Raw genomic sequence first — 27,160 nt, 5'->3', positions numbered from 1 at the left:
ACCTCACGTTAACATGCACTCTGTGTGGTTATCTCAGGACTCACGTACTACCTCAATGCAGCTCAGCACACTTGGACTGCCGAACCTGTTATAAGTAGAATACTGCTCTATTGCACCAACCTCACGTTAACATGCACTCTGTGTGGTTATCTAAGGACTCGCGTACTACCTCAATGCTGCTCAGCACACTTGGATTCCCGAACCTGTTATAAGTAGAATACTGCTCTATTGCACCAACCTCACGTTAACATGCACTCTGTGTGGTTATCTCAGGACTCACGTACTACCTCAATGCAGCTCAGCACACTTGGACTGCCGAACATATATGTAGAATACTACTTATTGTATGAATCTTGCTCAGAAACTGTTATGAAGCGCTCTGATACCCTCGGGTCAGGCTAGCGCTATATAAAACTCCTTAATACATAAATACATCAGCAATGGCAGAACTTTCACCCTGAGCACCCCTCAACTCCTTGCCACTCTCTCCCCACCGCAGGAAGATCGCAGCCGACTTTTCCTACGTTGCCTGAAAGAAAAAGGCAAATTATGCAAGTTATTTCAGGCTTTAGTGGCCCATTTGGAAACGAAAGCAAACGTTTCACTTTTGCTTTTCAGGATGAGTCACCCTGCGATCTGGGCTTCTTTATCGGACACCGCCCCTGCATTTCCCTGGCCCGTCAAAATTCACTGCCGGTATCGCTTACAAAACGCTCGTGCTGGGCAACCGAGGATGCATCAGAGAGTAGATCGTCGACACCTAAAACAACACCTCTTTTAAAGATCCACTACAGAGACAGAGTACGCTATAGCAATTATTTCCGGGGCGCTTTAAAATGTTGTTTCCGCAAAGGTGGGGGCGGGCACTTCCGGTAGATTGGGAACTTAGTTTCCGGGGTGGATCTTTTCTGACTTCCACCAATTCTAGGCTATGATGGACCTGTTCCGTCTCCCGGCTCCGCCTAGTGGAGCCCTTTAGCTTGTCAGTCCTGTAAACTTGCTTTTGGATTGGTTCCCACAGCCTTCAGTTTTAGCCGCAATGTTTAGGAGTCGGAAGCAAGGCATAGGGAATTGTGATTTTAAAAGACCATCTGAGGACGGGGTAAGTCCCAGGTTCGGGAGTGTCGACCTTCCTAGCGAAGGCTTATATTAATAAATAGCAAACGAATGTGATGCGTTCTTTCTAAAGTGTAACGACAAGATGACTATGTTTATTGATATCGATATTGTGAAAGCATAGCAAGTTTCAGCACCTCCCTTAGAGAACAGTGTACATCTCCTCATCATTTATGTGAATTGTGGCAACTCATCTTAATATAACCTTCCATAAAGAAACTGGAGGAAATGCAAGAAAGAGTTTCCTTTTATGTACATGACTAATTCCAAGAACCAACTATAACCACTGGATTAACTTGTTATCTTGGGTTCCACCTTCCAGAGCTGTGCGCTCCTCAGCGAAAAGCCCTACAACTCCTCATGGGGGAGGGTGTCGGAGTAAGTGCTATACTTATGCAAATACAATACTGTACTACCCATCTTCTAAAATGAAAAGCAATGTAATTTATTTGTACAGTGCATATTTTTTTGTTTTTGTAGGATTGTCTGAATAGTGTTTTAATTATAGGAGGTACGTTTTTTCCGTCAAATACATGCAGTATAATTGGTAGTAAACTGTATCTCGAGTACGTAAGTTAAAATGTTACAATTCCTTTTGCACTGTGCAAAATGTCAAAACGTCATGAACCAGTACATAATTATAAAATGTGACATGTCCTCATTATGTCTTACTGACTGCACTTTGAGATTTCAGTTAGTTGGGCAGTGTTTTTTTCGTAATAGTCGAGAACCAAATAAGAAGTCAAATGTTGTGGCGTAGATCGTCACATTCATGTTTGTACTAAAACCCAGGGTCTGGGAATGGGGTAGTGGACCCAGCACTCAATAAGAGCAATGGGAAAATTAATTCTCCTGTTTAGTTTGTGCAGCACTTAAGGGGCGGTTGTAACAGGTTTCGAATGATACCTTGTGGTACACTTTTTAAACATTAAAACTTAGTTTTATAGCACTGTGTTATGATGATTTGGAGAACAGGGGATTGTAGAATGTGTTTGCATGGGTGGTGACGCGGAGAAGATTTGATAGGAGTCGTTCGGAGAGGTAATCATGTCGCTAGGTGTCATATGCTGTTCTGGCATTGTATGGAGGATAAAACCATTTACAACCCATGCCGAATTTTTGTGATCCTGAATTAGGTACGGTCTATCTGGGTTTGTGTGGTTGCTCTCAAGGTTTATTGACTGCTTTGCTCTCCAGACTGAGGAAACTGCTGGAGAATGGAGTGAAGTATGAATGGGGAGATGCACAAGAGTCAGTGCTTCAGTCAATGAAAACATTAAACCTAGATGTCCCTGCCCGCAAGGCTTTTGTTGAAAGTGCAAGGTTGGTTGTGATGGCGGGCACAATTGGGGTTGGCTTAGGAGCAGTTTTGAGTCAGATTTCGGGAGGTAAAGAAAAGACTTTTGCTTTTGCCTCAAGGAGTTTAACACGGTCTGAGTGTAAGTATTGTACTATCAAAAGGGAGGCCTTGGGCTTTCTTTTGGGCTACAAATTACTTTGCAGCGTACCTGTGAGGAAGAGGATTAGCTTTAGTCACAAACCACAAATCTTTAGTGCATCAAATGACTGAGAGGAGTTTTAACAAGGCCTGTCCTAGGTTATTGAGGTCACTGTCAAACATGTACAATTTCAACTTTAGTGGGAGACATATACCCAGGGGTGGGGGGTAAATCCATGGCTGTTTTTTTGTCCAGGTGTCTATTGGCTTCATTCAGTAGTGAGGAGATTAAAGATGATGTGAAGTGTGTGATAGTCTTGAAGGAAGTGATTATGTTGCAATATTGTCAGGAATGTAGTCCCAATGATGTTTGCCAATCCAAGTTAGGACAATTTATCATCGATGGGTGGCCCTGGGAGAATAGCCTGGATAAGTAGATTGTCTTTTTCCATGGTGAAGGATGAACTGTCTATTGAGGATTGGTTGGTTTTGTACACGTCCGTGCCACTAAGATCTGCTTTTTTTGCCTGTGCTCACCAGGAGCATGTTTGTCGAACTGTAATTGAGAAAAGACTGCAAATGTACTATTGGTGGCCGGGGCTGGACACCGAAGTAGCTGTTTTTGTTAGGTTTTGAACAATTTGTGCCCAGGCTGATAAGTCTTTTCGCATATCTAATGTCCCATTGATGCCAGTAGAGTTTTCTAGGTTACAGTGGGACATGTTTGCCATGGATTTCATTGGCCCACTATGATATACCAGAAATTGCAGCTATTCCCTGGTGTTAGTGGATTTTCACTCAAAGTGGGTAGAGCGCAAATTTGAGAAACAACCTAAATCACGTGTAGTGGTGGAATTTTTAAGGTCTCTGTTTTTTAGAGGAAAGGGATATCCAAGTGTCATGTGACTGGTAATGGATTGCAGTTTAAATCACATGAAATGATTCCCTATTTGTCTTCGGTTGGTGCACAGCGTTTGACTGTTGCCCTACACAGTCCCCAAGGTAACTGAATGGTGGAGAGGGTCAACAATTTTTTAAAAGACTTCATTCAGTTGGCAGCGAGTTCATGTCTGAAAGTCGGTGAAGCGGTCTCTAAGAGATTGTGGAGCTATCCTAATAATCAGAATTTTAAGACTGGGATAGCCCTGTTCATTTTTCTAAGAGGGAGGTACTCTAATGAATTGCCCCTGGTTGACTATTGAAAAAAGTGAGAACAGGAGACAAGGTGAATAATTTGGAAGAGGTGTAGAATCCCAGACAAAGTCAAAACTTCGATAAGATGATTTGAAAGGAGGAAAGTAAGTTGATTTTTGTGTGGGATAGCTTGTGAAGGTCAAGAGGCCACACATAGTTAACGTTTTTAATCATGTTGCCATGTTGGAAAATTGGAAGTGGTGGAATAAGAGAAGGGTGGCCAAGGCTAAGGATAATGGTGAAGATGAAAGTGGTGATTCTGGGGTGTGTGCATGGTGGGTTGATGGTGAGATTATAACTGGTTTGGCTAATCAAGTCAAGGTGGAAGTTAATGTTCGGGATCTGTCCAAAGTGTCAAATGTTGGAAATTAAACTCATCGTTGTTTACCAACATTGACAGGCCACGAAGGTGTATTTCTGTTCCAAAACATTTGATGGATAAAATATTGTCTTAAAGTCCCTGTGGCTATGTATAAGTGGATGAATTGATTTTATCCATTCAAGCTGTAGATTGTTGTTTATCATTCTCTTGTCCAGTTTATTTATATTTTTTAATATTTTGTTTTTTTGGGTAAAGGTGTGAGGTGTGTTATGACATTATGTAGAATGAGGGATTGTAGAATTTGTTGGCATAGGTGGTGACACAGAGAAGATTCAAGAGAAGTCTGTTGGAGAGGTATTCATGCTGCTGGGTGTCGTGTGCTGTTTTGGTATTGTATAGAGAATAAAACCTGTTTACAACCCATGCCATGCTTTTGTGATCCTGAATTAACACATCGACTTAACCAAAGTCCAATGGAACACTTAACAGGCTAGAATGAATTGAAGTCATTACATTTATTTATATTGTAGGAAAAGAATAGCCCTAGTAGACCTCTTATGCCCAATGGTAAATATTTTCATACCAGAGAATCTGGAGAGGAAATGACTTTTTTAGCCCTTGATTTCTTGCATTTGATACTTTTTTGGGGGGGGATCAGAGCATGAATTTTCACTCCTTGTTTCTTCAGTTTCATTGTATGGTGGATATAAGAAGGCTTCATTATAAAAGGATGAGTTTTGTAGTGAGGTCGAAAGAATGCTACACTTCAATCTTGAAGGGCATTTAAACCAAACACAATGCAGGATAGGAATGGGTCATCAAAGAAGAGAATTAGCATTCATTCTCAAGTTCCGTTCTAGTAGAGGGAAACTTAAGGACCACCCTGCTACCAAGCCAGACATGATAGAGATGGACTAAAATAGTATAAGCAGTCTTGTTGGTGGCATTGCAGCATATGGATAACCTGTATGGCATGATGCGGAGCTTAGGTAGATACATTTCTCAAGTTATTTTTTTGTTTGTTGTTGTGCAGATGTTGGTGACATGGCTGTGAAATATATTTTGTGGAAACGTTAAGACTACTCAAAATCCTTTTTGGAATAAGTGTTTTTCTGTTGAAGCATTTGAATGGTAACAAACGAAAAGAAATACACTGTTCCCCAGGAAGAGATAATAGAACGGCGTAACCAAGCGGAAAAGAAGAAAGGGGGTTGGGGGAATTCCCCTTTCGGAACTGAAACCCTCACACACCCAGCAAGCTAGGTGTCATGCTTCATCATATGGGTTTTGCTCCTCGTCAGACTGGCGCTGCAATGTCTGACGGGCACCCATAAAGGGGCTCTTTATCGGAGATCTTTTGTTCCTGCCAGTTGGTGCATGTGGGTATGAGGGCTTCAGGAAAAGTGTAGACGTGAAGTGGTGAAGAATTAAAAAAGGTTAGCGAATCCACAGCAATCTTTATTGGTGTGGTACACCGTAAAGTATTGCCCTTCTAACTCCCTCCTTTGTTGATACGTTCCCTGCACGGGTCATCCCCGTGGGAGTATTAAGGTTACCTACAGTAGGCTTGCTACTGTGTGGCCCACCCTGTTATACAGTATTTCCCTGGACACTGATAACAGTAGTCTCCATCCAACGATTGAGACGTTCCAGGCCTTAGCTTCGATGAGGAAGCAATAGCAGAGGAACTGAGAGTGGCACCCTCTCTCCTGCGAGCTGGAGGATCTGTTGCCTCAGGTTCAGCAACTGATGAATGGGTTACATTAACTCAATTGAAAAAAGACTGGCTCGGCATCACAATCCATAGGGCTATGATGACAGAATACCTTAGAGCTAAGATCGCACCACACGGCCTGATAGTCAACATCATCCCGAGGATTTTTCTTGAGGATGGACCGTTTAAACTAGATTAGTGCCAAATTCCATTGAAATGCACCAAAGACCTACTCCTTCTGATAGTGAAAACTGCGAAAAGACTCGCGGATGCCCTCTTAGTCAAGATACAGGCGGCTGAGACTGCCATAAAAGGAACTATGCTTAAAACACCTTTCAAGGCCAAACTGGCTGAAATAAATAAGGAGATCGCTGACAACAAAGAATACCTTCTTAGACAGAAAATAACCAAGCTTGAAAAGGACTTGGCAAAATTCAACAAAGAAAAGGTGTATCCCTACCTTAAAGCTGACTTCACTGTAACAAAAAGTAGTTACTCCTCTGAGGGTTCAGATACAGGAAGCCGTAGTGGTTCTACCAGCAGCGACTCTAGTGGAAGCAGTCAGGGATCCTGCAACCAACGTCGCAACGCGCCTAGAGACTACAACAACAGCCATGTCTACCGAGGTTCCCCCCATCTACCCCCTCCATGGCAGTACCCATTCTATCGACAGGGCCCGCTACAGTTCTATCCAATGAACATCCCCCCTTTTTTAGGGAGCGGTTGGGGCAGAGGAAGAGGGCGCAGAAGAGGAGGACAGAAGGGCGTGCAATGCCAGGACCAGTCCGCCACCCCCTCAGTGGAAACTTGGAGCACCACCAGGGGAAAGAAAGCCTAGTGGTCAACTTGTCTGACAGAACCTTGACAGAAACTGAAAAAACCGTCCTGGAAAAGGGTTTGGGGTTTGTCCCCACTCCCATACCAGATGAATTCACTGAGACTTGTGAACTGAAACAGTTCTTCAGAAAGGTGCGTCTTAAAGCATTCTTCCAGGACACACCAGAATCTGAAAATGATGATACAGGGCTACGAAAACCTTCTACCTTTCCACCCACCAACAACATGGTGCCGCCTGAGATACTGGCCTTTGAGGGAGCCGTACTAAAGGGTCTGAACAACAGACCTCGGTCCCCCATTTACCATAATGTGAGTAAAATTGAGAGAGAGTCTATTGAATCACTTGCTAATGACTCCACCATCATTATCAAACAGGCGGATAAGGGGGGAGCCACTGTGATCCAATCAGCTGGAGATTATGACAACGAATGTAGACGTCAACTCTCCAACACGAGACATTGCACACCACTCGCTACTGATCCTACACCCAGAATCTCCACCCACATTACTTCGCTGGTAATTGAAGGGGAGACGAATGGATGGATCAGCAAAAATGAGGCTGCATTCCTGGTGTCCGAAAAACCACGGACACCATACTTTTATACCTTGCCAAAGATCCACGCGGGTACCACACCTGTACCTGGCAGACCCATTGTCTCTGGCATTGGATCTCTACTTGAACCTCTGTCGAAGTTTGTTGATAAATTCTTACAGCCCCTGGTGAAGAAAATTCCGTCATTTCTACAGGACACTAGAGATGTCCTGTGCCTGATTGACAGCATCGAGGGTAGAGAGGGGGTGGACCTCCTTGTTACCCTCTGTGGAAGCACATTATACCAGCATCCCACAACAAGCTACCTTAGAAGCTGTGGAAATGACCCTGCGGAAGGACACTAGAGATGTCCTGTGCCTGATTGACAGCATCGAGGGTAGAGAAGGGGTGGACCTCCTTGTTACCCTCGATGTGGAAGCACTTTATACCAGCATCCCACAACAAGCTACCTTAAAAGCTGTGGAAATGACCCTGCGGAAGGATGACTGGTCTTCCTCTTCACCAATCTCGTTCATCATAGAGTGTGCTTCGATCGCACTCACTGAAAATTTCTTTGAGTACGAGACCCAGATTTACCATCAAATACAGGGTACCTCTATGGGTAGTACCTTCGCCACCAGTCTGGCATGTATTTACATGGCAGTTTTGAGAAGTCCATCATCTGGGGTGATCAAAATCCATACAAGGAAAACCTCTCCATCTGGCGCAGATATATCGACGATATCCTGATATTGTGGAAGGGGGACACTGACACATGTCAAGCATTCTGCCAATGGATTAATACGCAGAACACCTTCCTCAGGTTCACGATTACCATCTCTGACACCAACATTCCTTTCCTAGACCTCTGGATCTGGCTCTCTGATAGTGGGCTGAGTACGAACCTACACAGAAAAGAGACAGACAGGAATAGTCTCCTGCTTTATAACAGCCACCACCCAAAATCCCTGAGCGACAACTTGCCCTTCGGGCAGTTTCTCCGTATAAGGAGAAACTGTTCATCCATGACTGATTTCAAGACAGAAGCCAATGTACTTCAACATAAGCTTTGTGATAGGGGCTACCCTCAAGACAGATTAACAACTCTTACAAAAGGGCGATGAACAATCCCAGAGAGACCCTCTTGGAGACAAGAACCAAGGAACAGTCAGAGATCATCACCTGTGTGACATCTTTCACTGGGAGCTTGACATACATCAAGAAAACCATAATCAAACATTGGGATATCATCAATTCTGGTGATCTTTCTCTTCCCCGGCCTAGATTCGCATTCAAGCGCACAGCTTATCTTAAAGATCAACTAATACACACCAGACCTAGGAATAAGGAAGCGGTTACTCAGCGAACCCTCTGGAATCTGCCCCCAGTGATAGGTCACTTTCCTTGTGGCGGGTGCGCCTTCTGTAAACAAGACTAGCCCTAGCAAGGAGCTGAAACTCACTGAGACCTTCACATGGAAACAGAGACGACACACAAACTGTAACACCCCTAGGTGCATCTACCTCCTTACCTGTCCCTGTGGGAAGAGGTATGTAGGCATGACCATGAGACAGATAAAGGTACGCAAGACTGAGCACAGGAGCAACATCAGATGCCACAAAACACACACAAGACTTTATAGTCATTTCATGGAAGTGAATCACCCAGCAGACATCCTGCGGTGGACAATTCTGGAAGCACATCAACAGATCACCCAACAGGCGCTCTTCAGGATAGAACAGAGGTGGGTGCACCGTTGAGGTACTGATACGAATGGCCTTAATGACTCCATTCCTTGGGGTTGTCTGACAAGGACTTAAAGAACCCCTCTGTCCCTTATAAGGGAGTCTTATAAAGCGCGCGGTTACGCTGGCTAGCGTGTCCCTGCGCTGAGACAGATAGAAACTCATATAAACGGGCCGCCGAGTCAGCTAAGTTTGTCGTGCATAAAGGTGTGTTTTTAGCTTCTTCCTGAAGACGGCTTCAGACACTTCAAGACGGAGGTCCAAGGGTAGAGCATTCCATCCCTTCGCCACCAAATAGCGAAAGGATCTGCCTCCCATGCGAGCCTTATGAGCTACTCTGCGATGTACCTACGTTGTAACGTAATTTCATCATGAATGGGGATGTAGTCTTGTGACACCGTTCTGGGGGTCACCTTCAGGTAGATGGGATCACCACCATGCACGCGAATGCCGCCCCATTGGTCACCTACATCACCGACAATTCGCGGTCCAAACAGTCTCTCTATTGGGCCAGCGCCTATCAGCTTTACTATACACCTAGCACACATGGGTACAGCTGCGCGTTGTCCTCAATACTCGTCTTAACGCATTCACTTAGTGAGCAGTGACATAGCGCAACTCGGCGAGTTACAGTGTTCAACATCGAAACACACTCCAACATGGCTACCACAGTGACCCAGGGCATCCATAGGCCTCACTAAGGAGCGACGCCAGCGTGGACTACGCCCATACGTAGACGTGACCCCCGTGGCCCCGCCCCCCCACGAGATGCGGGTTCACACGAGAGTTCCGGCACTACGAGCTTAAAAGCTACGTTCGAGTATGCCTCAGTGCCCCGGCTTCTCTCTGACCCCGACGTTTGGGTAGGTGTTGCGCCGTGTTCCGTACGACGGACAGTTAAGAGTCTCCGCTAGGGCCGTTTCCATGCGATGACCTCCTTAACCCGCATTCTCCCATTATCGAGGGTGCCGCTGTGGGTTTCGCATTGATGCGGTATACACAATCTCGTTGATACCGTATGGTCCAAGGAGCATTTGTTTGCGGTGTTGCGCTGGGGGGTTTGCTCTATCTACGGTGGTCCGGCGTCTCCCCTTCGTTGACCCCTCCGGGTCGATGGGGGTGTGCCGCACGGGGCACCCTGGGTTGTGCGCGTCCTCCTGGCCAACATGGTTAACGAGCGGTCCTCTAAGCCTCGCTGCTAGCGACTTGTGAGAGTGGTATTACCGCTTTTTTGGCTCCCGCAGTGTATCCCCGATGTGTGGGTCTGCTGACTACTATGTTGATGCTCATTACCTTTGCCCTGACGATGTTTCCCCTTTCCCTCCAGGGTGCCAACCACTTTGGTGCCACGCTTTACAGAGAAGTCCGGAGACGCCATTGTCGGTCTTAGTAGGGTGAGACATCAGAACTTGGGATGACACAATTTCATTTATTTGTACATTTTTCACAACTGAGTTACTATACCATGCACAACTGAGACACGGTAACCCTTAGTTGCACTAATTGCCTCTGCTTAATTCTCCCTTTGTTTTTATCTTATTCAATCACTTTTAGACTTTGAACCTCATGGCATATGTTGGGTAACTTCACGCCCCTTACCCGCTGGCCATAAACACTGTAACTGAGCTGTGGTGACCTGTTCCTACTAGAAGAGCCTTCTGTGGGTTAATTGTTTCCCCTTATGTCGCCCTTTCTTAGGTCCCACTTAGACTGAGCAGGACCATCTGGCCTGCAGTCCAACTAATAGAGGAAGGTAGTATCTCCCCTTCACGTTCGTGTAGAACACATTTATATCTCAGATTGTAGGTCCTGACGAAGCATGAAACATGTCCATGTCGACCTTTAGGTAAGATAGACACTACTGGATCTTTGCACCAGCGTGTGCTGTCGCCTCACTGTTTTTATTAAGGTGGTGTACCACACCAATAAAGATTGCAGTGGATTCGCTAACCTTTTTTAATTCTTCACCACTTCACGTCTACACTCTTCCTGAAGCCCTCATACCCACATGCACCAACTGGCAGGAACAAAAGATCTCCGATAAATAGCCCCTTTATGGGTGCCTGTCGGACATTGCAGCGCCAGTCTGACGAGGAGCAAAACCCATATGATGAAGCATGACACCTAGCTTGTTGGGTGAGTGAGGGTTTCAGTTCCGAAAGGGAAATTCCCACAACCCCCTTTCTTCTTTTCCGCTTAGTTACGCCGTTCTATTATCTCTTCCTGGGGAACAGTGTATTTCTTTTCATTTGTTATTATGGTTCAAGGGCTGATACACTGGACCCCGTAAAATATTGCCCTTCTAACTCCCTCCTTTGTTGATAAGCAATTGAATGGTGACATTTTAAAATGTAATGTTTAATATTGAAATATCTTGTTCATTTGAGGCAGCCAGCAAATGTTGCTCTTCTTTCTATATAGTCAGAGAACGGGCTATAACTTGTAAGGCAGGTTTAGTTTCGGTCGGATTCAGGCCAAATATTTAATTTTAGCGCAGAGTAGCTACTTTTAAAAAGTAAATGTGCGGTCAGTATTTGAGAAGGAATGGATAATGCTGTAATTTTGGATTGAATAGTAAAGTGTCCTTTTTATACAGATTACTTGCTTTTCTATTCATAAAGTTATACAATTAAAAAACATAAGCCCCTGAGACCATACAGATAAATTCTTTCATGTAAAGTGTAGTGGCCAGATTATCAGTTTCCACCGAAGAAGCAATGTTACGGAATATAACTATAACGGATAAGAGAGCAGGCCCAGCTATATAGTAACCTCTTGTTAAAACTCACTTGGACCTTTGGTGAAAGTCCTATACAGGGAACAGTCCTGTTTGATCTTTCAAATTCTCAAGCTCAGGTTCTTTTCCAGGCTGATAATAAAGGTCCTGAGTTTTCCATCTTGCTTAAGGTAAGGAAGATAGAATCTGGAGAGTGGAGTTGTTTTTCCTGTAGTCTTAGTTAACTGACTGATAATTGGTCTCAGGAATCAGATAATGATAAGAATCCTCTAGGGGCTTTTACCATATCAACATTACTCCTCAGCATTTCCTGATTGTGTGTGTTGCTATGCAAGACCTATTATTACAGGTTTGGGTGCTTGCCTTTAGACTATGTCTTTTCCAGAGTCATTATGAAGACCCTGTCTTGGTTGTTGGCAGTCGTGTATATCATGGGATGCCGCCCTCCCTTCCTCTTTGATTGACTCATCTCCCTCATCGATGGAGTTGGGTGAGTTGGTTGCAACTTCCAGTCTCTAGAGCTTCATGATGAATTGGTAAAAGTCACAACTATCACCATCTCAGGATTCTCTGTTCATTGGACTTGATCAGGGCAGCTGCATTTGTCTTTCTCCTGATTTAGTGAGCACCAAGACTCAGGAAATTCTTTACAGAAATCATGGAATGTCAGCAGACTCCAGCATTCTGCTGTTTTGTAGTGCAGGAGGACCAAATAGTTTCTTGTGTTTTCCTTGTACCAATGGGCATATCTCTTCACCCCGTACATATCAATACACCTCATTTGTTACCCATACCATCATATCTGTTGAATTTCTTTGAAGTTTTGACTGTTGAAAATAATTTATGGTATGGTTTATATCCATTCTGCCTATTGCCCATTTGAATCAGATCAGCATAGGGAGTCCCCTTTGTTATTGACTCGGGCCAGTTGGATTTAACTGGTTCAGTCCTTTTTACATCGTCTTTCGTTGCAGCACAATGACTTGGCTGTCAGTCAGTAACCTTCTGTAGGAAATTGGGTTTTGTTTGAGGGGGGGGTGTAAACCCATCTCTAGCAACAACCACAATCCTTGTCAGGGTGAACCACAAATGTTACTAAAATTAACCTGTGCTTAACCCTCTGGTAGCGTGGCACAAAAACAGTCAGGCTCAACTTAGAGCCACTGTGTTAAGTAAACAGGATAACATGTAATAAATACAATGAAATCAAAATGAAATAATCCAACCAGTAAAACCTGAGATATTGAATTTTAACGGTTTAAGTAAAAATAGCACCAAGAAACAGAAAGAGCAAATGAAGTTATCTTGTGGCTCTAGACTAGGACAAAGTAACAAGTGCATGCCGTATACAGATGCCAGGTTAGTCTCTCTGAAACAGTTACCTTGTCAAAGTCCGGTGCACAGAGTTTAAAACTTCAGATTTCACAGGAGGGATCAACTGATGACAGCCAAGGCTCCAGAACCTCGGTAGGCTCCTCTTGGGGGATCAAAGATTTACTCTAGCAGAAGCCGGCGGGTTCAGTCAGGTCCAGTTGCTGGTCTAGACAGGGCCAGTTGCAGCAGGTCAGCAGGTCAGCAGGGCAGTTGCAGGGAGGCCTCTGGAGCTTGTTATGTCTCTGTAGCTCAGAACAAGAGGTCAGTCAACTGACCCTTGGAGTCACACTGGTAGTCCTGGATTCGAGTAGATGGTCCTCACACCTTCAAACAGTAAGGCTGGCCTTAATCAGCAGGAGGGCAATTCTCTGGTAGCAGCAGGGCAGTCCTCTGAGAAACCAGGCAGGCCTCATGCAGCAGAGATGTCCTCTAAAGCTTTCCACAGAACCAGGAATATACTGAAGAGTTGGTCTGACGCTCCAGTATTCATACTTCATGCCAGCCTGTAAAGTGGGAGAAACTTCTAGGTTCTTCTACAACTGATTCCTAAAACTTCACAAAAGATTTGTGTGAAGTGATTTGTGAGTGTGCAGGACTCAGCTCCTTTGAAATGTATTTGGGGCAAGGAATAGCTCCGCCCCACAAATCCTGGCAGAATGACTCTCTGCCAGCCTGTACCCAGGTCCTAATGTCCACTAGCCTTAAGCCATAAGCATTCCAGATGTGGGGCACCTAACAGGCACAGACAGCTGGAAACTCCCATAAGACTGTGGAATGTTTAGGGTAGGAAAAACTTTCTGTAAGTGGCATATTTCAAAATTATAATCTAAAACCCGACTTCACCATTTAAGAGGATTTTAAATTCTAAATCATTAAATCATTTGAGTCTAAACATGACATTTCTGCCTCTTCCCAATCAAAAGTTAGCACTTATGAAATATAATAAGGTAACCCAATGTTATACTATTCGAGAGGTAGGCTTTTTAGTAGTGCAAAGCGAATGTGGGAATTTTTCACTATCAGAACATGCAAAATGTAAAAACACGTGCTCTACTTTTTAAATACAATGCTCTCTGCCATATTGTTATGTTTTGTAATGTTCCCAAATATAGGTCCTGGCAGTTTCCTAACCTTTCACCTACATTTTCCCTGCCATTGTAATACATGACGGTTTTTGGTTTTGACCTTTTACCTAGTTAGATGCTTCATAAAATATTGTGTGGTTTTCCCAGAAAACTAGCTGCATTAATTATGCATGAAGATTCTCAGAATCACAGCAGGATTACAATCTTCTGCATAATAACTTTGTATAAGGGGCATCCCTTCCGTAATTCTCGGCTGACATGACACAGCACAGTAGAACCCCGAGGGTACATTTTAGGTATATAAACACTATATCTTTGCTGGGGCAGGCAGAAGAGAAAGACGTCCATGCTGACACACTGCTGCAAGACGCTGAGTTTCCTGCACACAGACACTCCAGCACGCAGTGATCTGATATCCCTTGCGGGGTGTCCATCTCGATACCAAGACGGGTTCCTTCATTCTCTCACACCAGGTTATGAGGTGGGCTTCATCGTAGGGAGATTCTTGGCTCTAAACCCACATGCATGCTAGGTACACCTACAGAAAATCTAGTTAGGGTTGCATCATAGGAGTACCCAATATTATTATCATGTATTTTTATACCTATCTGTATTATTTGTTTTAGCACTTTGGAAGAAATCTACCATCCATTTACTCTGTTGGTGCTTATAATCCTTTATATCTGTTTCTGTCTTATGGTTGTTTCAGCACACCTGTTTTACACTAGAATGATGCTGGTTCAATAAATACTTATTGAAAAACATCCCCACCATTTATTCTGTGTATCTCTCTGAGACGACGTGAGTACGAGTGACTGAGTGAAAAGTACTGTACTGTACTGTTTCCACGATCCCTGATGTTACAGGGTTGTCATGTTCGATAGTTGCCAGGAACTATGCTCTTCCTGGTAAGAGGAGTTTACAGTGGCACTGTGAGCTAGCTGGTACACAGGCGAACATATCAAGTGGTGGTGTCTGGAATAAGCCTGGACACCAATCCCACAGTTTATGCTGTCTAAACGCGCAGATCCTATATAGATTTATAGGAACTACACGACATGGCGCTGCCAACATTGGATTGGTTCCGATTGAATGGTCAAATCTGAGTTGTTCCATCATGTTTTTCTCAGAAGACCCATACTAACATTTACCCAGAGACATCTGGAATGAGAAGGGAAAAAACGCCGCAGCTGAGTAGGCCTATCCTATGTATTGGCTGTAGGTTTATTCAAGTTTGAAGGATAAATTGTTCCCTATTGTGCATTAAACCATATCTCAGTTTCCTTGAAACTCTTTCAACAATGACTGAGGAAGAAGACAATACTGTGCCAGAATTCCATTTGAATGCAGCTAGGTTGGAGAACAAGAATGTGCTATAAACATTTCAGAAAATATCGGAAATGCACTTACTTTCAAACTAGTAGAATGTGGATTCACAGCATTAGGTGGGACTGTCACCTTCGTGATTGAGGCACTCGATTCATACAGGACTGAGATATTTTATTCATTGGTCAAATTCCCACGAGCAGATGCTTGCACTAATACATTTAATTCTCAACACTAAAGATGAAATACCAGAGGAAAATTGTCCACATGAGGACATTGAAGGTCCACCCACCTACCAGGAGCACATTAACTGGTTTAAAGGCGCCCTCCCACACACAATAGATAAAGTGAGATTCGGTACGCTCGGCAGCGACGGAGCCACTTGGCCTGTCCTAGCTGCTTGTTAGACCTGGCACCTTGGCGTGAGTCTCCCTTCCACTTTTTGCTGATGTGCCTCCGATGTTTTGCTGGTTTTCCGATACTCAGGGCACTGCGCCACGGCTGATCCGTGCCGCAGTGCAAGTGCTCCCTACTGTAAATTGTACATGCGATTGGTATCCATGATTGGTTCTTTGGATCTACTGTCAGTCCCTAGTAAAGTGCACAAGAGAGTGCCGGGGCTTGTAGATGCCAATACTGCTGGTGGGCCTGCAGCGCTGGTTGCGCCACCCACCGAAGCAGCCGTAAAGATGTGTCTGGGAACTGCGACCGCAGAACCCGCGTGCGGTCTCGTACTGCCACGCTAGCTGGGCAAGTGTCCCCACTTGCCAGCACCGACCCTTCCCTTGACTGCATATTAGTCACCCCTATGGTAGGCCTGCGGGCAGGGTGCGTTGTAGGTGTAAGGTAGGACAAGCCCTGATGTGCGTGGCATGTCCTAGTAGTGACTTACAACCAAGACCGTATTTCACTATTGAAGGCTACCTGCTCCCTTAGGCCAGACTGAGCTGTGAGGGTTATTACACCCTATAATCCCCGCAGACTCAAGGAGCATGGTAGCGAGTCATGTTTAGTATGCCTGAACTCAGGATGATAAAATATTTCTTGTAGTCAAGTTTATTTTAGTATCCTGGGTTTGCAAATGCTACTTTTAGAAAGTTAGCATTTGCTTGCTTAACCATTTCAGCCCGCCTCTGCTGGTATGTGTATCTGACTGTCTGGGATGTGTGAGTGACAGGGCTGGAGGGATGACAGGTGGTGAATGCGCAGATTACACCTTAGTGGGAGGTAGGAGTGCCTCTTGACTCGAACTGTAGCTGTGCTCGACCACCACAATGCTGGCTCCACCCTCCTGGGGAGCGGCGGATGACTCTGCCGACGCCTGGCCCAGGAAGGGCGAAGCCCCCATCAACAAGGTACTCTGGCCACCCCTGTCCGGACAATGCTGGCTCCACCTCCTGTGGGGCGTCTGATGCGCCTGCCCCTCACACTGAAAGCAGAAGCCGGAGTACACCCACCGGGGTACTCAAAGACTGAGAGTGGCTATGCAAAGGCCCCCCTGGCCTGCGAGAACAAAAGAATTGGCCTATAAAAGAAGGAGCCCTGCTCCTTGAAAATTAGATCCGGTTTGGGCCACAGAAGGACTCTGCCCTACGAGAAGGACCGTGAGAGACAAGGAAGGTTGCTGACTCTTGCCTGTGTCTGGTGCCTTGCTGCTGAAGGAGAGGAAGAAGAAAAGACTACGAAAAGACTTTTGCTTTACTTGTGCCAAACTCTGCTGAAGAGATCTCCAAGGGCTTGCAACTGAACTTGCCCCCTGACCAGCGTCCCAGGACCAGTGGACGATACCCCCTTGGAAGAAAGCGACTGCGGGTGCTGACCATCGCCGCAGCACCGACGGAGGAATCTCCTCCACGGCAACGACATCCCCCTGACCACCGTGACCGGGGCCCAAAGCAACAGCGAGAGCAAAGTAAGGACCAGCCGCCGCTGGCCCGAACACCGTGACCGCAACTGCACCGGGAGCCCGAGAGCAAAGCGAAGGAGGACCCGTCCGGTCCGAGCTCTCGAGGTGACTGCTTAACGAGCAGCCACTCACCTGCAAAGACGGACAGTTGCCCTGTGAGAATCCGCAAGGTCGGTAGCCTGCCCGACAGCCCAGCTGTGAGCCCACAGCTGCACCGGCACTTGGCTGGGTACGTCCTGCACTTGGGGACCGTACTGCCACTTGCCACCGCCGCACAGCCGCCGCCTCCAGGGTCGGAGCGGACAACGAGGAGAGGACCCTGCCGCCACAGAACACCGCTGCCCCGGATGACCAGTGACCTGCTCGGCTGAAGAGCCGCAACGATCAGCGACCCCGGGAAGGCAACGCGACGTGGGACAGATCCCCTGGAAGCCGCCGGCTCCACAAGAACTTTGGTTGACACCGGCCTACGGGCCCCAAGAGAACTGCATAAGAACTGTGGTAACCTGAACTGAGTAAACTTGCAACCGTTATCATAAAGTACGTTGACTGTATTCACAAGCCTGCTTAAAATCTATATAAAGATATATATTTTTACAGAATACAGTCTGGTCTCGTTGTGTGGTGGGTTGGTTGTAAAGGTGTATTATTGCAAGTGTTTAACCCTATGTGCCCCAAAGATTAGCCTACGACTGCTTAAGCCACACTACCTAGAGGGTAAGCAGAGGTTGTCTGGAAGGTAACCCTCAGCCCTGACGAGGAAGAGAGAGTCCCTGCTTGTCGCTAGTGTTGCACTGCGCCAACTAGAGCCTCCCCCTTCCTACACTGCTTATACACCACATCCAGGCATTGACACAATGCCAATGGCAGATGCACGTCCACTTCACAAAGAAATAATAAAATCTGACACAGTTCGTTATGAGAACACTCACATTTCAACAAACAAGTGTTGCACCAGCAGGACAAATACAAAGAACTGCAGCTAAAATATCTCCACAAACACTGAACACAGTTAAAAGTAAAATGCCCACTTAACGCAAGCAAATGCCATTCTGGATAGCTCAGAAGATAACACAATTAGGGACAGTGTTTTCACACACAGGCCTCCAAGAAAAACACAAAATGTTAACAATCTACTTGCCAATGAAGATAGCTCCTCAGATAGAGGATTGTACCTCTTGGGGTACAGTTTTCACTGTCATCTACACCAGAACTCATGGGTTCCCTTTAATAGCAGTAATTCCAGATGTATTGAGACTGATACAGAATGAGTATGGCTCAGAACCTGCTCTGAAGGTAGGGATGAAATTGTTAGGAAATGTAACCCAGGTATCAATGATTATGTTAGCAAACATAAAAGGGGAGGCAGCAGCTTTGGCGATATGGCAACGCCTGAGGGATTTCTCTCCTATACAACAGGACCATGAATTACCAAAAATTACGAGGATACATATGCTGAATTAGGGAGGGATAACTTGAGAGCTAGAGCAATAAAACCTCAACTTGTGGTGGTCCTGAAAAGGATAACACCAAGCAAGCCCCTGATTCTTCCAAGAAGAAATGGGATAATAAACAACAAAAGGATAGAGAGGAGCCCACGGAAAGAAGGGGCAACCTTAGGAATCATGATAACATTAAAAAAACCTGATAGGTATCAGGATACTATACTGATACACATTCCTTTCAAGGTTCATCAAAAAAAACTCTGAGAGGGAAGGACGGACAGAACACAGACAAGAAGAACAAACAAAGTCCAGAGATACACATTGTACTTTGGACTATAATAGCAAAAAAGAACATAAACCAAAATCTAAACTTCAATTTAAAAAGAAGGTAGCTGGCCTTAAAGTAAGAAATGCTAAGGATACTGAGGACTCAGCTTCTGGATGGGTAATGGGCTCTGACGATGCTAGCCAGCACAGCAGAAGTAACAATAGCTTGCCAGAACTGATGGAATTTCTGGTGACGGTGGCATTGAATGCACATATCATGGTTGAGACACCTGATACTAGGGTAAGTGTCCCACGCCCGTTATACAAAATAATATTCCAAATGGGGGGTGGAGGGGGACAAACCCAGAAAAATGTAAGGTCTCTTTTGGGAGAACCTAACTTTTAGGTAGGACATCCTTTTGCTGAAAAAGATTGGCCGCCTGAGATTGCTATGGAATGCCCAAAGGGAGAAACAGTTATTTTCCCAGCTTTTTCTGACCTCTTTCCAGTATCACTAAAACACTCATATGAGCACGAGTGGGCGAAAGCACTTGCTCCAGCATTTTATCGTAACCATGTAGGGTGGGATACTGAGTCCCCTCACCATGTAATCCCAGTAAAAACAACTCCAACTCCACAGAGACAGTACCCAATAAAACAAGAAGCAAAACAACAAGTCAGGGAGATCTTAGATCAACTTGAGTACCAAGAAGAATAGAGAATTGCACCTCTTTAATAAATAATCATATATTTCCATTAATGAAGCCTGACAATTCATACCGTCTAGTTTTAGATTAGACATTTGAATACATGCAAAAAGACGTTTGCAGTACAGAATGCACACAGTGCTGCATTAATGAATAACATTGTGCAGATATTTGACAGCATACTCAGTCCTAGGCTCCCAGCGCCAATTCTGTTGAATACACCAAGAATAGCCCTATGTTGGTCTCAGCTAGGGTGACGGAGTTTCTTCTAACTTGTGATGAGGAGGTATTGTCCTATGTAGATGATAGTTATCTGACGGATGATGATTTATTGGATCATTTGACCAGGGTGAGTAATGTTATTTTGGGGTTCGCCTCTGAGGGCTACAAACTCAACTTAAAACAATCTAAAATAGCACACCTCAATGTCCTATTTTTGCGACACAAGTTATCAAGTGAAGGGAAAAGCCTAGCAGCTAACTTTTTTAGAAAAGTGTGCGCTGCTCCAACCTAAATTTTTTTTGGCAGAACATACATTTTAGATTACACAGAAAAAGTAAAACCTTTCTACGATTTAATCAGACCTGATTTTTCAATTAGACATTTTATACAGGAACACACAGATATCCTTTGTTCCTTACAAGCTGACATGATTGCTTCAAAATACCGACACACCCGTGTAAATACACAAATCTGGTGATCTGTGTAATCGCGGGTCAATCTGGGTACACTTACCTGACCTTCAATGAAGGCGAAACGGTACCCATATCATGCAAATCACACTTGTACACAAACGCTGATATGCGGTTTGCTTCTATAGAAAAAATTCTGTCACCAGTACAGACTGCCGTGGTGAGAGAAAGAGCACTGGGAAACGAATAATTGTTGTAACTCCAGTACCAGCCTTCGAGGTTGTTACAAAGGCAAGCGTTCCAAATGCAAAAGCTTCACATCTGCGATGGATACAATGGGCTAGTTCTCTCACTGCGATAGATATGGACTACAAATTTGATTCTACACTAAAAGCACAATAATTTCCGCAATACAAACAAGATGAAGGCTATGTCGAGGGTTCCGAAACCAAGGACCACAGTCTTCCAGGTAAGAAGAAGAAAACAACACCCCCGGTTAATGGTACTAGTTTTTTGTCTAAACCCAGCTTGAAATTGGGACAAGATGTTGTGGTCGTTCATCCAGCACTGGACGTTTAGTAGGGGAACTCGGGCAAACACCTTTTGGATGCAGTCTATAAGACTGATTGGTCTATAATTACTGGGTCAGGATCTGTCACCTTTCTTACACACAGGGATCACGTCTGCTTTCTTCCAGGAGGGTGGAATTTGCCCCCCCTTAGCAATTGCACAATTGCATTGACTAGAGTCAAAATATAGTTTGGCCAATTCTCGCTGTCATGTACAAACATATCTCCTGGAATGCCATCGGGACCGGCAGCTTTAGCCTTTGTGATAGAGGAGATTCAGGTCTTAATTTCACTTAAAGAGAAAAAATCTACTGCTACGATGGGGCAAAGCGATAATTGGGGTCTTCTGCCTCTTGTATGCTGGGACCAGAGTGTAGTAGAAAGAAATGGTCATACCATGCCTTAATCAAGATTTTATTGGTAGGCCTATTTGAATCACCACTAGTAACAAGGAGCAAGAACTTTTGTGAGTCCTTCATATCACAGATCTCCCTAATCAATGCCCATCTATCTTCATCCCACTCCTTTTTGTCTCTTTTTTTGTGCCAACTTGTACCATCTCCTTACAAGACCCAGGTCATTTGCTCTGATTGCCTGAGTTAGTTGTCTTCTGAGGCCTCTACACTCCTTGTTAAAGCAGTTATCTTGGGATCTTATTTGTGTGAGCTGAGTGGTTCAATAAAGTATCTTGCTAACTGCTCGAAGAGACCAGTGTGGTGGGCTAGGATCTTTTCCAACCCTCCCGCACGGCTCGTTAGGTTGCCAATTGCTGCTGTGGATAGCAGCAGGTTCTGCTTGATGGCTTTCAGCTTGCCTTCATCCATAGCTACCTAGAGCCATTGAAGCCGATGATTCTGTTTGGAAGGGAATAGCTTCTTTGAGGTTAAGTCAGGGTTGGGTTGGCCCACCCAATGTGAACCCACCAAGAGTTGCAGGGGATTGTGATCACTGTCTACGTTAAAACCCAAGGCCATGTGAACCACTCAATGCGATAGTTTAAGGTACACCAGAAAATAATCTATGCAGCTTGTATTGTTGGTCCTATTGAAGGTATTAGAACCCATAATATCCAATCTAGTACGGATTTTTGCTACCCTTAATCCGAACTTTAGGGAGATGGCATTTAGTTGGAGTGCCCCTTGGATCATTTTTAGGTCTCGCCTACGTAGTGCTCATGCATTGCATAGGCGGCAAAAAGACCTTTTCCGATCGCTTTGGCTTTTTAGCCAATAACGTGCATGCGTTCAATTGCCATCAATGGCAGCGCGTTCACGCGAGGCGATCTACTTGCGGGAGCACGCCGCCATATGGCAGCAATTATCGCTCCTGCAAGTGCAGGCCCCTCTCTTTCCCCCTGCTGCTGCTCCTCCTCCTGCGGCGCCAGGAGCTTGTTTAAGCCTTACATATGACCATGCACACTCACCGAGCACCCACCGTTTGCAGCATCGCAGTGCCTATACCTTTATTAATGCACTTCGACCGCTGCGTGTAACTTCAGTACCACCAGCAGTTTTGATTTAACTCCGTCCCCTGCAAGGATGCTCAACTCTCAGCTCACGCTTGGCCGCTCTCCACCAGTATCGAAGCACCGTGGATTTCACCTCTGCCGGCCCGAGAACAAAGCAGTATACTGAGGGCCGGTATCTCTCCCCCACCGGCCCCGATGCCAAGGTTGCTTCCCGTTAGCAAAGTAAACCCAGACGCTACTCGAGTAGGCCGCCAGGGCCGTGAGTAAACATGGGACACATTGCCAGGAAATCAACACGGGAGGAGTGCCTAACATCCGGGGAGGCCCCTCCTACAACGTCATCAAGACGCAGAGGAAAGGAAGTCCCAGCGCCGTTGAAGCCGTGCTGCGCCAGAAGACAGGAGAGATCTGCGAGGAGAGAACTTCCCCCCCCCCACAAGTCGCCAGCACCTGACTCATACGCCTGCCTAGTAACCCCAGGTAACGGTTCCAAACAAAGCGATTAGAGCCGGCGCCCAAGATCCTTGCTGACGGGCCAGCTCACGTGAGAGCCAGAATAGGTGTCCGTACCGGGGCCAGCTTATGGGGGATATTTGGCCAATCTTGCCTCCTCCGCACGAGTACAGAGCTGAAGGGCTAAAGAGGACTGAGTAGTTCTAATTGTTTTGTCACCCTCACAAGTGGAATACAAAAATTACAGCATTCTTCACCCCCAGTACAGCGGGGAGCAGTATTCAAAGTCTGCGTCCCTATCTTTCCGTTTGGTTACTGGCGTGTTTGTAAAAAGGGTGATTTTCAGATAAATCAAGTGCACAAGCACAAACCATTCCGTGCTACAACGGGGGCATCGTGTTAGCCATCTCTGGCACAGTCGTAGTCCTGACACTGCTGCCTGCCGATTCACAGCGCTGAACACATTTGGCGCCTGCCTTACCCTGACGCGGAATGCTGGTCGCCCTCTGCTTCTACCTTCCTGTTACTCCACTCAATGCTGTGGCGCATAGCTCCTTGTCCCCCTTACTACCGGACATCGCATGCATGTTTTCCTCGCACCCGCTTTTGCCCACGTGCTCTGCTCACTGCAGGAGACCTTCTGCACATACCTTCCTCTGACTCTTATAGCAGACTACCTTCTGCGTTCGTCTTCCTTTGAATCTACTCGCTGCTATAATGCACAGTTTTGCCCTCCCTTTACGGTTGCCTGGTTTCATCTGAAACCCACTTGAAACTAGATTCTGCATGTGCGTTCCTGTGACACCTACTGGTCACCTTCTGCTCCTGCCCTCCTCTGATACTAGTCGCTTCTCTAATGCCCAGCCATACACACTATTCTTCACTGAAGTGGTCCTCCTGTGCGTTCCTTTGTCTCACACCTGTTACTAGCTACTTTGTGCATGCTCCTTCCTCTGACGTCCGAAGCTGTCCATCATTTGTGAGCTTCTGTCTCTCGACCACAAGGTAGCCAGCCGCCAGCCGCCTTCTGCATTCTCATTTCTCTGAAACTACTTGCTGCTATGATGCACGGCCCCTCTTATAAGGTCCCAAAGGAGAGTCCTATTGGCTATGCCAATGCTTGTTTTTTTATAGGGGGTAGTTCAAGGTGGGGAACACATCGCATCCTCCTCACTAGCTCCACAAATATCCTCCCTTTACAGCGGCTCAAAGGTGACATTAAAGTCACCAGCTGCAATGAAGGGTAGCGATGAGGCCCTATCATCCAAAAGTGCCTGTAGCTTATCCAACAGGGTTGACCGCCTTCCCGCCCTGGTGCCTCTAGAGTAGACATTTGTAGTTGTCAAACAAGGCACCATTCTGGCCTTTAAGTTGCACAGCTTTAATGTCTGCACTATCAGATGGAAGTTCTCAAGATGTGCAATAGTGTGCAGTCCTAACACAAATACCATCTCCCTGCTGGTCGTCCTGGTTTATTTGAAGATGCTGGATGGAAAAAAGTTACATAGCCAGGGACATAGGCGGGAGAGGGACTCCATGTCTCCTGCAATATGCAAATGCCAAACGTTTAGATGAATTGGACCCAGTGTGGGAGGGATAGTTTAGATCTTACCCCGGCAACATTCCATGATAATGTTCGGAGCTTGCCACCCAGTTCCTGGCTACTAGTAGGATTTAGTCGTAGGGCATCCTAGACATTCCCCGACAGCCAGTGCAGTTGGGCTTTGTTGGTTGGGGATACTCCTAAAGTCATCATTCTAATGGAAGAAGAAAGCACAATGTGGATCCAAAGCGGGTGTGGGATAGAATACAGTAAGTGTGCTTTTGTCTACCAGAGGGTGCTGGATGTTTGGGGATTTGATGTTGGAGATTTCTGGCATATATGGTTGTTTGGGGATTCGAGCCAGTCGTTAGCTGCTATAGAGGAGTCTAAGCCCAGATGAGTTGCAGGGGAGCGGACAGTAACAAGTGGAGGGTTTGATGGAAGTCTTTACCTAAATTGAATGCGTGTAGGTGTGGGAGAGCTAGATCTGGCATCCATGGCTATCAAAGTATGTGCCACCATCCCATCGGCCAAGCACAGTTGGATACAGTCCATGTGATTGATAAGATGAGTGAGCCTTCTGGCTCCTACAATTTAATCTCTTATGAATGAATGGCAGCCTCTCACATGGCGGATCCAGTGAATGGATTTGTTTATGAGTGTATCTTTCCTCTTCACGCCTCTGGCTGGGCAAGAGTTTCGGGGCATTAATCATAGCAATGCATTTCGGGGGCAATGCGGGATGTTCATGAAAATCTTGAAGATCATTATGGGAATGAGCATCCTTAGAGTGTATGGATGGATATTCAGAGGTAGGTGGAAGGCCCCCTTGCACAAATGTGCCCGTCTTATGTTGAGGCTTAGTTCTTTGGACCCCAGGTGGGTCATTTCGGGAAATTACATCTTTAGAATTAATATTGGAGTTAGCAGTTGCAGCTCTTGCATGGACTTGGGTTGAATCTGTTTGTACTAGGGAGGTATCACACTGGTGCACAGGGGGTGCTGAATATTGCATACACTTTTGGCTTGAGGAAGATTAACCTGACCTATAAGAGCAGAAGGGTCAAGCAAAGATTCCCTTTCACATGGAGGGACTTTACAATCTTCCCTTCTTGCCCCCCCAGATGTCTCGATCCCCCCCCCTCTATCTCCTACATACTCCTCCCTTTGCTGAGGCTGATGTCCTGAGACTCTGGGGCTATTTGGGTTTCAGTTAGAACTGAGTGCCTAGTCATACTAACATCTGCTACCATTGGGGTAGATTGGGTCTACTTACTACTGCAGATTACAGGCTTCCTAAACATTGAGGGGATACGTTTTAGGGGCGTTGATATGGAACTGGATGAGGCCCCCTCCGATAAGTGGGAAGAATCCGACTCAGCGGGAGAAAGGATTTACTCGCATTCTAACAATAGGACGTCAATGCAATCAATCACACAATTACTCCCAGCGTTCTTGCAAGGCTGTTTTGCTTTTTAGGTCTCGCTATTCGATGCGCATGCGCATCGAGCTTGCGAGGATATAGGGCTTTAACCAGAGTTAAACTAACTGGGCGATTTGGTGCTGTGCCCGTGGCTTTTAGGTCAATGCGCAAGCGCATTGACCTAAAATGCGCGTGCACAGCACCAAATCGCCAGCCATCTGTTCCCCAGCTTGGATCTCCTGGCTGCTCCTCCCCTAATTATCCGCACATCAAAGGCTGCTCCCGCCCCCTGCTTCACACTTCAAACTAATGCTACCGAGAGCATTTCCCGCCCGGCCGCTTTAGGTTTTGCAGCAGTCTTATATTGTCTTCAGCCCTGTCGTGGGTAACGGGCTGATGTTGCCTTAGTATCAGGAGTATCTCCCCACAGGGCGCCTCCCTCACCCTCAGGTCACAGACAAACACTAAATGACTTCAACTAATGACAAATATTAACAATGATTGGTCCATGCAGTCTTAGTGGTCTGCACGCTGAGTCAGCTTACAGTCTGTGAGACAGATTAACAGCTTTAGGCGTTCTGCACCAGTATAATGTATCAAGAGTGGTATGGGAACACCAGACTCACAGAGCTTGGAGGATAAATAGGAAAATACAGTACCTTGCGAAGAAACAGCTGACCCCTAGGACCTCCAAGATGCAAAAAGCAATGGGGCGGCCCTGCTCTGGCAATGACAGGCAAATACGAGCCTGCCCTTGGCCCGGGCTTTTCCCTGGCGTGTCCCGCACGCATCCAGCGCAACATGAGTTGACAAGCGCTTAAGAGCGCGGGTGATGTCAGTGGCCCCTCCCTCAGGGCAGAACAGGATCCTGGGACACAGAGTCCCTCCAGGAAACTCCGTTTTTCGTGTCCTTTTTTCTCCATAACATGATTCTGGTTCAAGGGTAATGTACCCTGCCTCTATAGTATAGCTACTACCTGCCATCTCATGGTTACCAGAATAATACACACAGTTATGATCTCTGATGCCAGTTGTTTAGCTTCTTTTATTTTTGGTTGTAAATTGCCATTTTTGTTTGTCTCCTGTCTTACAGTAACTTTCCCCCTTACCATCATTCGTGGTCAGTACACCAAACAATGTTGTCTGGTATTGCCTCCTACTGCTTGCGCTTCAATCCTTTAACTTTCCAATGTGCTTTAATTGGTTGATTTCGATTGGAGCCACCTACTTCTTTTAAGTGCAGGGAACATGAAATCTTATAACTACTTTCTCTTTTTTGTGAAGCCAGTAGTTTCAATGGAAACAAGAAATCAACCAATGAGCCACC

The 27,160-nt window shown here is 45.8% G+C and overlaps 1 protein-coding gene across 2 annotated transcripts in view; it reads left to right on the top strand.

Annotated features, from left to right (window-relative positions):
- Nucleotides 1-993: 993 nt before the first annotated feature.
- Nucleotides 994-27,160, top strand: part of ZBTB40 (zinc finger and BTB domain containing 40) — a 324,401-nt gene continuing 298,234 nt past the window's right edge. Inside the window, exons 1-2 of one of the 2 annotated variants that reach the window (XM_086921925.1) lie at nt 1,064-1,102; nt 1,439-1,494. The gene's annotated coding sequence lies outside the window, so the exon portion shown is untranslated. Of the gene's footprint in view, nt 1,103-1,438; nt 1,495-27,160 lie in introns of both variants that reach the window. The other variant, XM_086921924.1, reaches the window with a different exon arrangement.

This window comes from Lissotriton vulgaris, chromosome 5 (assembly GCF_964263255.1).
Source record: "Lissotriton vulgaris chromosome 5, aLisVul1.2, whole genome shotgun sequence".
Lineage (NCBI taxonomy): Eukaryota > Metazoa > Chordata > Amphibia > Caudata > Salamandridae > Lissotriton > Lissotriton vulgaris.
Note: the sequence above shows the minus strand (reverse complement) of the source record. Positions and strands in the feature narration are given on the sequence as shown.